Source organism: Phyllostomus discolor, chromosome 5 (genome assembly GCF_004126475.2).
Source record: "Phyllostomus discolor isolate MPI-MPIP mPhyDis1 chromosome 5, mPhyDis1.pri.v3, whole genome shotgun sequence".
NCBI lineage: Eukaryota > Metazoa > Chordata > Mammalia > Chiroptera > Phyllostomidae > Phyllostomus > Phyllostomus discolor.
The window spans coordinates 28,303,417-28,317,755 of NC_040907.2; the positions used below are offsets into that span (position 1 = coordinate 28,303,417).

The following is a 14,339-nucleotide window of genomic DNA, read 5'->3' on the forward strand; positions in this document are numbered from 1 at the left end:
TCTGGGGCTTAGAGAGATCAAGAAACTTACCCAGTGCACAGAGCTAGCTAGTCATATGTGCTAGAACCAAAGCTCGATACTAGGTCAGACTCTGAAGATGTTAATTAAGACCTCATGTGACCTATTGAGTATTTCCCTCTGTCATTTACAAAGCTGGAAGAGGTCCACTCTTGCATAAGAACACAAAAGCATCAGTAATGCCTTATTGGCTAACACCAGTTGTGACCGGAAGGACATTCAGTTTCAGAATAGTAACAAGGGACCATTTGTTGGGATAGCCTGATGACTGACCTTTATGAGACTGGTTTGAAAAAAAGGCATAACCTTCCCCCACATTTCAAAATTTTTCTCCCTCTTTCTCTCAGTATGCATATACATGTATATGTGCATTGAGTATAGCAAATAGTCTTTTCTGCCCTATAATACTGCATTATGATGCTCTCACCAAGTAATTTATTTATAATCTTTTTGAAACTATAAATATACATATGTTTTACCACAACTAACTCTTAAGAATAAAGAGCTTTCTATGAGAGAGATTCCTACCATCCCTAATGAGGAGGCATAACATGACATTCTAAGGTTATCTTTGACATATGGATTATAGCAACAGGGCAGAAATGAGTTAAGAGACAATAGTGCAAACAGCCACTGCTAAATCTTCAGCTAGAAGAGAGAAGCTACACTCAAGCATAGTTCATCTTACCTAACAAGCCTATGTAAAATACAACGGCAAATGAAAGAGCAAAGACAATAAAAAGCAATGGTGATCATCAAAGCAGAGAGGAAAGAGTGCTACAAAGAGCAAAGCATAGTAATCCTCTGGAGAAACTCAGTTCAGGGATAAATGGAAAGTACCTTCTTTAACCCCAAGAAGGCTCTGCCAGATAGCCCTGCCAGAATCTCTGAATTATAACACGAAACAATAACTAGTGCTTCCTGATCTCTTACAAGTCAAAATGCACTTAGGAAATGAGCCTATTTAAATGACAATGTGGAAACTAGTCAGAGGCAACTGATCCAGGGGCCTCTGTCACCCCAAACCCCGTCTGGCTTCCCTAAGTGGTAAAGACAAGGGATCCTATCTGCACACACCTGTAATCCCTTCACAACACACATGTGAGTGGCTGCCCACCCAGTGCAAAGCTCTGCAATAACTTGTATCAACAAGTAGTTCAATTAAGTTTGGTTTACTGTACTTAAAAAGTTGGGGAAAATACATACACACACACAAACACACACACATCCAGAGGTCTGTTTGGAAAAAGCCCAGCCATTGTTAATACAACAAGAACGGTTTGCCCGACATCGATGTAAGCTGGCAGCCAAAGTGAGTGGACTGGAATGCATATGCATGAACAATGATGACTTCACTATACTAGTCAGTGGGGGCAGTAGATGCCACTGACTGAGCACCCGTACTGTGTGGCTGTCCCATTCAAAATGACTGAGTGAGTAGAACAAAGAATCTGTGTCATATTTTGCACTAATCTTGAACATTCCTCTGTGGAAACTTTTGGATGATCAAAATACTTTCGGGGACGATGCAATGAGCACAGTACAAATAAAAGGGTGGCACAAATGCTTTCAAGGCAGTCAAGAATCTGCTGAAAGTGATCCATGCTCTGGAAGGCCTGCAACAAGCAGAACACTTGAGAATGACAGTGCGAGAACCAGAAGCTGATCTGGGGATTCCAAAAACTATTGTGTCTGAGATTTTGATGCAGAATCTTGGCATGAAATGTGTTGTGGCAAAATTTGTTCCACGGTTTCTGTTACCAGAGCAGAAACAACATTGTACGGCAATTGCTAATGACACTGGGAGAACTGTGTGAGGTCTCAAGGTGCCTACTTTGAAGGAGACTGGGGCATCACTGTCCTATGTACAATGTTTCTTGTATCCTGTATCTTCTTTAATAAATGTCTCTATTTTGCATATTATATGGATGGATACTTTCTGGACATACCTTGATATATCAGAGTAATACTTTCATCAAAAATTGTTCATGCTAAAACATTTTAGTGCTTGAAGGGCAAGATTCAGATATTAGAAAAATTAACTCTTGGGACACCTCCCTTCTTGTTGATTCAGGAATATACAATGTGACTACTTTGCTTTTTTAATGGGCTTCATGGTGTTTCTATCAAATCATGCTAACACCTCAAAACACTGTTTTAAAGTGTGAACTAACTTCATATACATCATGGATTTAAAGTATTAGATTGGGTGTCCATGTGCTCCAATGCTGGAACACTTTGGAGGCTAAGGAGTTCCGTTCATTATTACACTGTAATAACTGGTATGAGCTGGGACTGTCCCAGCTTGGGTGAGATATTTGGTCACCCTAATATCAGACTGTTCCCTCATTTGGTCTTAACTTTTTAAGAACAAGAAAACCTAAATTTACTGATCCTCTTCTTTAAAAACAAAAATTAAAGAAAACAATGCATGCTAGCAACAAGAAACTGAAATATATAGAACATAAAATAAAAGGGCTACCTTTTATAACCCAGAAATCTCATTTCCAAGATGTAATTTCCATTAAAAATCTGCCTTCTAGTTCTCTGTTATGTGGAGCAGGCAGAATCCCCAAACACTATTACTCCAGGTCTGATAAATGAATGCCAAGTGGCCAAAATTAGCAAATGTCTATCCACTATAGTTCAGATGGGGCATCCCTCTCTGCATTTCTGGGGTATAGCATGGGACTTAGGACTAAATTACTGAGTGTATCACCTTTTTCCTGGTCACGATATTGGTTCGACATGGTCATATGACTCTTTAAGCACCAATGAGATGGAAAGTAACTTCTGCTCACACCTCTAAGAAGACCATCTAGATTATTCTCACATGTATTAAAATTGAGAAAATCTCAGACCTTGTCCAAGCTGGCCACCCCTAGCCACATATAACTATTGAGGAGTTGAACTGTGACTAGTACGATTTAAAACATGAGACAGAAAAGCAACATTGAATTTCAAAGACTTAGTGTAAATGAGGAATGTAAAATATTTCACTAACAATTTTTGCATGATTACATGTTGAAGTGATGACGCAGGTGGCTAATACTATCTGTTAGACAACACTGGTCTAGCACATTTGAATCCCTGATAAACCCAGGCCTGAGGGTAGCCCCACCTGTGGCTTTTCAGATATGTGAACTAATAAATCCTTACTTTGTCCAAGCAAGTTCTGATTGAGCTTTGTAGGACTTGCACCTGAAAGTTCTACCAGATACAGTGTATGGTCATGTAGAATGATACTACACACTCGAGATAGAACTCTTTCACTGAATGGCATGTCATGGGCACTTTCCACACTGGTAAACTTACTAATAGTGTGGCCAATAGTGTGGTACTGCACAACGCATGCCATATCTGGACAAATCAACTTTTTTTTTCCGTTAACACCAATACATACGTCCGGTGTGCAGCACCAGCTTGCTCTCAGGCCCTCCGGGACCAATGGTCTTTTCTTGTCTCAGGCCTTTGCACACACTTTACCTTCAACCTAGAACTCTGTCCTCTCTTTCCACTTGCCTATTCCCTGAGGTCACAATTTAAAGGCCACATCCTCAAAGTTTTGTTCTGACCACTCAATTTAGAGTAGGTGACCCTGTTATTGCCCCTTAGAACACTTCATCCTTTCTATATGTGTGGCCCTAAATATACACTAATTTTTTAGATGTCTGTTTGATGCCTGCCTATCTGCACCCCATTATAATATAACCTGCATTAGTGCAGACCATGGCTATGTATCTCATTCCTTTATCCCCAGCACCTGGAACAGTGCCTGACACATTGTAGGTGCTCAATAAATATCTCTTAAGTGCCAGGATGAGTGAGAAAGGATCAGGAGAAGGAGGAAGTCCAGGGGAAGGTGAATTAATGAGGTAAAGGAACCAGATAATCTAGAGTAACCAGGCAACCGAAGAGGGTCAGTTGACACTGTCTAGCAGAACCATAAAGATAACAGGAATGAGAACTGATAAATGAAGAGCAGGTATGAAGGATCTGAACAGCCAGTGACTCCCTGGACCTTCTCCCATGTATGAGGTAAATGATCAGAAATGCAAACGGTGAGGCCTGTAGTTCAAAGCATTTCTGAACTTCACACAATAAAACTTCTGCCTCCAGTTTTGTTAGTGACAACGTGGTTCTTAGGATCATGTTTATCACTTGAATGTAAAAATACAGGAGGATCTGGGTCCACTCTAGGAGTTCTCATCTGACTGCTCTAAGACAAGATCACACTCTTGACCTCTGCTTTTTGGAACTTCTCACAAACCTGGTTGAAACACCGACCTGGTGGAAACACTGACCTGGTCATATTCCAGCCAGCCTTCTGAGCTCTATAAAAGTGAAGAATATCTGCTATTTTTTAACTCACATTTATATTCTCACATGGGCTCTTTGCCACTGCCTTGCTGGCCTTTACTCATCTCACTTTTACACAGAGGGTGGTGTGGGGAAGAAGGTTTGTTACTGAAACTCTGTTGATATATAACAGTCTCTTAATTATTCCTCTGGATGTGAGGCCTTTCTTTAAAGGAGAATGTCTCTTCATTGGTTTTAATGTGGTATGCATTTTTAATTCATTACTTTTATCATGGAAATTTTGTTGCTATGACAGAATCTATATAGTGTGTGTTGTAATATAAAACACAAGAGAAAAACAGCATCTCTGAACCATGCCCCCATTCAAGATCTAGAGTATTATCTTTGAAGCCTTCTATGTGGCCCTCCCTGCTTTCATTTTATTTTCTAAAGAACGCAAACCACTGGATTAGTAACTGCCGGAACCAGAGCTTAGAGGGGTGAAACTTGAGAGGAGATGTGGTGCTGTCCACTGGGCAGGTGCTGACAAGCCTTGGGACCAGTGGGAGAGCCACCACCATCTCTCAGAGGATGGAGGGAGTGCTAGCCCTTTCTCTTCTTTTCTCTTTGATCTCTCTTCCTTTCTCCCTTAAAAAAAAAAACAAAAAAAAAACAAAAACAAACAAACAAAAAAAAACAAAAAAAGCTACTACATCTTCCCTCTCTGCTGTAAGGACCAAGGAAGTCTACCTATAGAGAAAGCAGGTACAAAGAGCCATACAAAGCCACCTCCTTCCTTTCCTAACAGATGGTTTCCATCAGAATCTACTAGATAGTTCTTCTTAATAGAATCAGACAAGCATTGGAAAGGCAAACATCAGGATCACAAAGCTGACAGTCATTTATTTATTACAGAAATACAGAGATTTGACAGCTGGAAAATACCTTAGAGATAATTAAATCCAATCTTCTTGCTTTAGACCTGAAAAAAGGTCTTGACAAAGGTCATTTGGCTACATAATGTCTTCAGTCTCCAAATCATTATTTTTATTTCCCATTATTCAATTCTCATTACTGGTAGATTGTCATTATTAAAAATTCAGAAGATGGCAGCGTACGCAGACATGGCTCTCCTCTTCACACAACCACACCAAAATTACAACTAAAATATAGAACAATCATCACTCAGAACTGTCAGAAATCGAGTTGAATGGAAGTCTGACAACTACAGAATTAAAGAAACCACATCCATCCAGGGTGGCAGGAGGGGTGCAGACATAGAACAGCCCAGTCCCTCACCCACATGTGGTAGATAAAAATTCAGGAGGGATATCTCGGGAGCAAGGAGTCCCAACCCCACAACAGGCTCCCCTGCCCAGGTTACCAGAGACAGGAAGGTAAGTCCCCACAACTCCTGGATGCAAAGAACAAGTGGGGATTGAGTAGGTGGAAGAAACTGCTGGAGCCCCAAATAATTCCTATTAAAGAACCCACACACAGACTCACCTACTCAGACTCACTCCCTCTGAGCCCCAGAACGGGGGTAGCAGCTTAAAAGGCATCAGTAGCATACAGAGAGAAACTACAGTGTATGGCATCCAGGTGAGCAAAGGCCATTGTCCCTTTTCTAAACCCTCCCCCGACAGAGCCTGCAAGTTGGTCCCATGTCTGAGACTCTACCAACCTGGCTAACACTATTTGACTTGCATTGAAGATTCAAAGAGACTCCACCACCTCGCCCAACTTACGGGCCACCCAAGCTGCTTTTCTATATGAATGGCTGATCTTGCTGCCTGCTTCACAACAAGGAGTTTTGAAGCAGGCACCAACAAGGTGCCTAAACAAGGGGTAGCTGACTTTAGTGAGTCCCAGGCCTGGCTTAGGAATGCCCAAGCCCAGCACAAGTAGCAGTAAACTCAGATAGCTCAGGGAGGGCAGCCTGGGTAAAACTCAAGTGGGGGCTGAACTTGGCCTGTACCACCTGGGTAACTCCAGGGCCAGGCACCCAGTAGACAGCTACAGGCCACATCAGAGCACCACCACCTTGCCCCTGCACAGCTGATCTGCCACAGAGGGGGAGGTTAGTGGTTAGTGATCACAGCCAATCCTTGCAGCTGACTGGCCTGGGTAAATTCCTCTCATTGACCTGTTAACAGCAACCAAGGCTCAACTACAACAGGAGGGTGTACTCAGCCCACACACAGGGTGTACCTCAAGTACCCAGCTTGGGTGATAGGGGAGGCTGTGTCACTGGACCCTATAGGACACTTACTACATTAGGCTATATACCAAGACACAGAATCAAAGCAGCTCTACCTGATACACAGAAACACACACATGGAGGCTGCCAAAACAAGGAGACAAAGAAACATGGCCCAAATAAAAGAACAGATTAAAACTCCAGAAAAAGAGCTAAATGAAATGGAGATAAGCAATCAAATGCAGAGTTCAAAACACCGGTTATTAGGATGCTCAAGGAACTTAGGACAGCATAAAAATGATCCAGCCAGAAATGAAAGATACACTAATTAAAATAAAGAATAATTTATAGGGAAACAATAGAGTGGATGAAGCCAACAATAAAATCAATAATTTGGAACATAAAGAAGCAAAAACAACCAATCAGAACAAGAAGAAGAAAAAATAATCCAAAAAATGAGGACAGTATAAGCAGCCTCTGGGACAACTCCAAGAGGTCCAACATTTGTATCATAGGGTTGCCAGAAGTAGAGAAAGAGCAAGAAATTGGAAATCTTCTGAAAAAATAATGAAGTAAAACTTCCCGAATTTCTTCCCTAATGAAGGAAATAGACATGCAAGTCCAGAAAGCACAGAGAGTCCCAAACAAGATGGATGCGAAGAGGCCTACTCCAAGACACATCATAATTAAAATGCCAAAGGTTAAAGATAAAGAGAGAATCTTAAAATCAGCAAGAGAAAAGAACTTAGTTACATACAGAGAAGTTCCCCTAAGACTGTCAGCTGACTTCCCAAAAGAAACTTTGCAGGCTAGAAGGGACTGGCAAGAAATATTCAAAGTGATAAAAAGCAGGGACCTATAGGCAAGAATGCTCTACCCAGCAACGCTATCATTTAGAATTGAAGGGCAGATAAAAAACTTCCAAACAAGAAAAAACTAAAGGAGTTCATCATCACTAAATTATTATTATATGAAATGTTAAAGTGACTTATTCAAGAAAAAGAAGATCAAAACTATGAACAGTAAAAGGCAATAAAGATAAATCTGTCAACAATTGAATTTTAAAAGTCAACTAAGCAAACAAGAACAACAGAGGCAGAATTATGGATACAGAGTTTTGATGGTTGCCAGATAGGAGGGGACTGTGGGGGAATGGGTGAAGAGATGAGAGGATTGAGAGGTACAAACAGGTAGGTACAGAATAGCCATCGGGATATAAAGTACAGTGTAGGAAATGGAGTAGCCAAAGAGCTTACAGGCATGAACAATGGTTGGGGGAGTGCAGGCAGCTGGGTGGAGGGAGGCAAAGGGGCAAAAATCAGGACAACTGTAATAGGATAATCAATAAAATATAATTTAAAATATTTGATTACATTATTGATCATTTTACTTTAGTCTGAGGTACATATCTTGACCTAGAGTATTTTCAGTGTTTTCATTCAGCCATACTAATAAAAATGATTTTTTAAGCCATACATAAAAAGGGAATATATACTCATCTCAATGAAAAACAATTTATTTTAATCATAATATGATTTCTGCTTTCAATCAAAAGTCAGTAAAATTCCAATACACTTTTCTGATATCCTAACATTCTTTGCCTCTTATTTTTACTTCTAATAAAATATATAATTGAGCTAAATCTTTAAAATATAGATACTTCAGCATACTTTTAAATGGTGGAATGATCATTATTACAGACATACCTCTTTTTATTGCACCTCGCTTTATTGTACTTCCCATGTATTACGTATTTTTCAAAACGAAGGCTTGTGGCAACCCTGGAAGTCTGTCAGTGCCATTTTTCCAACAGCGGTTGCTCACCTCATGCTTCTGTGTCACATTCTGGTGCTTCTCCCAGTAATTTCAAACTTTTTCATTATTATATTTGTTATGGTGTTCTGTGAGCAGCCACCTTTGATATTACTATTGCCATTGTTTTTGTGGCACTACAAACCACAACCTTCTAAGACAGCAAACTTACTTGATAAATACTGTGTGTGTTCCGATTGCTCCACCAATCAGCTCTTTTCTCATCTCTCTACCTCTCTTTGGCATCCCTATTCCCAGAGACATGACAATATTTAAATCGGGCCAACTAATAACCTTGTAATGGCCTCTAAGTGTTTGAGTGAAAGGAAGAGGCATATATCTATCACTTTAAACCAAAAGCCAAAAATAATTAATATTAGTGAGGAAGACATACTGAAAGCCAAGACTGGCTGAAAGCTAGGTCTCTTGCACCAAATGGTTAGCTAAGTTGTGAATGCAAAGGAAAAAGTTCTTGAATGAAATTAGAAGTACTAACTCCCGTGAACACACAAAAAAGAAAGCAAAACAGCCTTGTTGCTGATATGGAGAAAGTCTGAATGGTCTGGATAGATGATCAAAGGGACTGAGCAAAAAGGAAAAAGGAGTCATGGACATGGACAACCGTGTGGTGATTGTGGGGGGTGGGTAAATGTAGGGAACCGTTTCGCATGGCATGGAAATGTAGCTCAGCCTCCATGTGGAAAACCAGTGGGGAGCGAGTCAGCACACAGGACCACACCTACGGAGAGGTTTTCCTGTGGGGAATGAGGCCTGCATTGTACCTAGGCTGCTAAGAGACTTGGTTATGCTAAAACTCCCTCAACCTGAATTGAGGCAGCAAGTGCTTACTGTAACTTCCTAAAGTCTGTGCTAAACCTCCCAAGTATGGAGTGTGACCAGTTCAACCACTTTCCCCTCTGATCTGCAACATCCTTCTCTTTGAAGTAATTAGCAACATTCTTTCCTTTGTTATCTGCAAAAGGTAATCACCTGCATCAAACCTGTGCATAGTAAATAAGGACCATCCTCAATGTAATGTACTCAGAAAAGCAATAAAAACTTGTCCAGGCAGGGGCCAGGGCGCTCGCGCTCACGCGCTCTCGCTCTCTCTCTCTCTCTCTCTCTCTCTCTCTCAGAGAATGGCCATGCCCCATCCCTTTTTCTCCACAGGACTACTGTAGTCCATGTGTATTTGTTCATAGCAATCACAACACACATGGATCCTGCTGGCCAGGATCCGCATCAGGTAAATGGTAATGGGAAAAAAATGTTTGACCAAACACAACATGACCCTTGTGCCCCACCTTCCCTATTCATATGATCTCACCCTGAGTGCATTTTTTGTTTCCCCAAGTGAAAAAACTCCTCCAAGGGAAATGTTTCACCAATATGGAAGAAGTGAAACAAAAAAAGGCAGAAATGCTAAATGGCAACAAAATTGACAAGTTCAAAAACTATTTTAAGCAGTGGAAGAATGGTTTGTTAGATGTACTATATCAAATGGAGAGTATTTTGAAGGTGACTTGAGTTTAAATATATGTAAGAATAAATGCATAATATTTTATAAATAAATTCTGTTGGGGGGGATCCCCCCTTGTACGTCTATTCACTGAGCACAATTTATAATAGCAAATGACTGAAAACCACCACCAAATATCCATCAAGAAATAACTGCTGCATAAACTATGACACATTCATATAACACAGAATTATGTAGACATAAAAAGGAATGAAGAAAATACATACTGACACAAAAGAATTTAAGTTAAAATGCAAGATGTGGAAGAATGCACATAGTACTCCATTTTTAACAAAAAGAGGAAGAAGACCAATACATATACATATTTGCTCATGTTTTCAAAAAGAATGGAAGGACAAGCCAAAACCCAAAGAGAGTGGGTTGCCTACAGGAAAAAGGAAGGAACGGCAGGAAGAGAATAAGCATGGAAGCAAGATCTCCCCGAATGTAGCATACTTGTAGTTTTAACTTCGAAAGCATTTGTTAGTACACTCTCCAGTCCAGTAACACGTGCTTTAATTACAATTTTGTTAATTAAATTTTTTAAAAAGTAATCTACAAATACTGAAAATGATCTGAAATCTCCAGTGACTTCCCAGTACTGACCCACTGAGTCGGAACCCCTCAGATTGGCTTCAGTGTTCTCTTGAGTCTGCCCCAGCCAAACAGTCCCCTCTGACCTCCTGATCCCCACCCCTGCCCCTCCTCTACTTACATACAAACAGTTAACATTAATTGAACACCCACTTTATTTCCCTGGCTAGGCCATACACCTCTTGAACATTGAATCCACTTCTAACCTATTTTGGAAATCTATCATGCTCAACCTCTAGAGTTACCAGAACATAAACTGGTGACAATCCTGGCATCTAAAATCTGTTGACTAAAAACTCTATATTAATTTTGAAGAATTAAAGGAAGCCAGAGCTCCTTGATTTCATAATATATCAAACACCTGGCTGAAGAGTAACCTTATGGCTACAAAACAAAGAACAATGGAAGTAGCCCAAGTGTCCTATGGATGAATGGACAAACAAATGTGGTGAATCCACACAGTGGATTCCTTTTCAGCCTTGAAAAGTAAATTCTGACACATGCCACAACACAGACATTGTATTAAGTAAAGTAAGTTCATCTCAAAATGACAAACACTATATGATTCTACATATATGAGGTTCCTAAAGTAGTCAAATTCATAGTCACAGAAAGTAGAATGGTGGTTGCCAGGGGCTAGAGGTGGGGGGAGTGGGAAATTATTATTTAATGGCAAAGTTCTGGAAGTGGATTCTGGTAATGGCTGCATAAAAATATGAATGTACTTAATGCCACTGAACTCTATACTTAAAATGGTTTAACTTGTGAATTTTATGTTATGTATGCATGGTATGTCTGGACAACATTCAGCCATTATTAATATAATGAAAGCAGTTTGCACGATATCAATATAACCTGGCAGCCAAGGAGAGTGGACTGGAATGCACCTGCGTAAACAATGACGACTCCACTGTGCTAGTCAGTGGGGCAGTAGATGCCATTGGGCAAGTATGTGTACCTTGTAGCCATCACATTCAAAATGACTGAGCAAGTAGAGTGACGAATCTGCATCACATTTTGCATTAAGCTTAAATATTCCTCTGCAGAAACTATTTAGATGATTCAGAAGGTGGGCAACTGGTGATTGGCAGCTTCATTACAACAATACACCCGCTCATGCATCATGTGTCATGCAGTTTTTTGGTGAAACATCAAATCACCCAAGTGACTCAACCCCACTACAGCCCAGATTTCGCACCCCGTGACTTACGGCTTTTCCCAAAATTAAAACCACCTTGGAAAGGGAAGAGATTTCAGACCATTGATGAGATTCAGGAAAATGTGATAGGGCAGCTGATGGCAACTGGGAAAATCGTGTGAGGTCTCAAGTTGCCTACTTGAAGGGGACTGAACCGTCATTTTCTTATGTACAATGTTTCTTGTATCTTCTTCAATAAATGTCTCTACTTTTCATAGTGCATGGCTGGATAGTTTCTGGACAGACCTCGTATATTTATGATTTGTGTGATTTGGTGTGCTTGCAATATACTTAAACAAAAAGTAGCCAAAACAAGTAGCTAGAAGTAAGTAGGGATATCTAAGCACTCCCTAACAATGGGGGCAGAGGGCACCTGCCCTGGAAGGTGTGAAGACAACTTTCCCCGTGACTAACTCGCCCTTGCTTGGAGCAGCAGCTCTCCCACAGGGCTGTCTTCCATTCCCTCTCCAGTCCATCTGTCTACCGCATCCAGCTTGGATTTTCCAGCAAGTGTTTACATTTCTTTTATCAAGTCCTCCCCGAAGTCAGTATACTTAGGATTAAACTCTTCAACAGCTCTTGCTTCTCTCTTTATGCATTTCCTCCCATATTCTATTATAGAAAAGAGGATAATCAACTTCCTGCTGCTTAAGATAGAAACCTTGTCCCTATGGCACCATTCTGTGGTTCCTGGAGGTTCTCCCTCAGAAATCTTAACTTTAAGTCCATGCCTTCTTCTCCTGCCTAATTGCTTTCACTTTTCCTCTTTTGTTTATTCGTTCATTCATGCATTCATTGACCTAGTGAGCATGTGCAAAATGTATAGTACCTGCTACACCCCACGAGAGGGGCTGGGGGTGGTATAGGCATGTCAGATACAGCCTCTGCCAACCAAAGCCCTTGACTTTCACTTGGACTCTCCAAGTGCTTCCTCCAAAGTCTCACCGACCAGCTTCCTCCCCACCCACTTCACTCTTCCCCCTGCACTGCCACCAACTCACAACTCTCTTCCAACACATATACCTTTTACATGTGTGTGCACAGGCACACACATATAAAGTACATACACATTATGTAATTATGCAAGACAAGCTCATTACAGAAAATTTGGGGAACATATACACAAAAAGGGAAAAGACCCTATAATTCATTTTCCTAACACTCACAGATTTTTAATAATGTGACTATTTTCTTTAGACTTTTTAAATGATGGCTGTCTTTTTAGTATACAAGTCCCTCTCTTCTTAGAAGGTGTCAAGTTGTTACACTGCCTAGGGGACAGTGGTGACAGCCGTGGATGCCAGGCATTCCACACCACTGTGTCTGCTCACACTGTTCCCTGTGCCTGCAGTGCACGCCCCTCATCTCTCCAGCCTCAGAAGCTCCCACTCACCTCTCAAAGTCAACTTCAAATCTCACTTCTGTTAGACCCTCCTTATGTGACACCTGTCACAATGTGCTGCAATCATACGGAAAGCAGCAGCGATACTGATGATGCTGACTTGCCTGAGTTCGATCAGATCTGTGTGACCATGGATGAATTATTTAATCTGTATTTGCCTTAGTCTCATATATAAAAGAATAAAATGCTAGAATTCCCCTCAGAGTATTTCTATGAGGACTAAATGAGATGATCTAGTTAAAGGGTTACTGAACACAATGCCAGGCATGTGGTAAGTCCTCAGAACATATTACTTATTGTAATTGTCACATGTCAGTCTCTTTCTCCTACCAGGGGTGTCCAACCCATGACCCACAGGCACATGAAGCCTAGGATGGCTATGAATGTGGCCCAACACAAAATCATAAACTTACTTAAAACCTTTTTTTTCTCATCAGTTTTTGTTAGTCTTTGTGTATTCAATGTGTGATCCAAGACAACTCTTCTTCTTCTAGTGTGGCCCAGAGATGCCAAAAGGTTGGACACCCCTAGACCATGTACATCCCACAGGAGGGATTTCTTTTTTCTATCTTTGTACCCCTTACCTCATGGTCAATAAAGAGCTTTATAAATGTTTGAAAAATGAATTAATGAATGAATGAATGATCTGCCAAATCTTCTTGACATAGTCTCTTGCTATATACAAGAGGAGACCCAAAAACTTGCAATTGACTTATAAAAAAATGAGTGGATCAAAAAACTGTAGTACATTTACACAATGGAACACTACACTGCAGACAGAAAGAAGGAGTTCCTACCCTTCACAACAGCATGGATGGAACTGGAGAGTATTATGCTAAGTGAAATAAGCCAGGCGGTGAAAGGCGAATACCATATGATCTTACCTGTAAGTGGAACCTAATCAGCAAAACAAACAAGCCAGCAAAATAGAACCAGAGACATGGAAATAAAGAACAAACTGACAGTGACCAGAGGAGAGGGAACAGGTGGATAATAGGGGAAGGAAGGTGAAGGGTCAATTCAAGGAACATGTATAAATGACCCACAGACAAAGACAAGAGGGAGAGAATTGAATGTGGGAGGTGGGGGTGGGCAGGGCAGGGGAGAATAACGGGGGGATAATGGGCACAACTGTAATTGAACAACAATTAAAAAATGTGTATTTATTCTACATATTTAACCTTTAGTCACCTTCAAAGTACTCTCCATTTGATGCAATACACATATCTAGGCTTTTTTCTACTGCTCAAAACAGTTTTTGAACTCATCAATGTTGACGCCTTTTAGTGCTTCTGCC

General features: G+C 40.7%; 1 protein-coding gene across 1 annotated transcript in view; it reads right to left on the reverse strand.

Moving 5' to 3' along the window:
* Positions 1-14,339, reverse strand: part of HIVEP3 (HIVEP zinc finger 3) — a 424,903-nt gene that overhangs the window by 351,658 nt on the left and 58,906 nt on the right. The window lies entirely within an intron of this gene.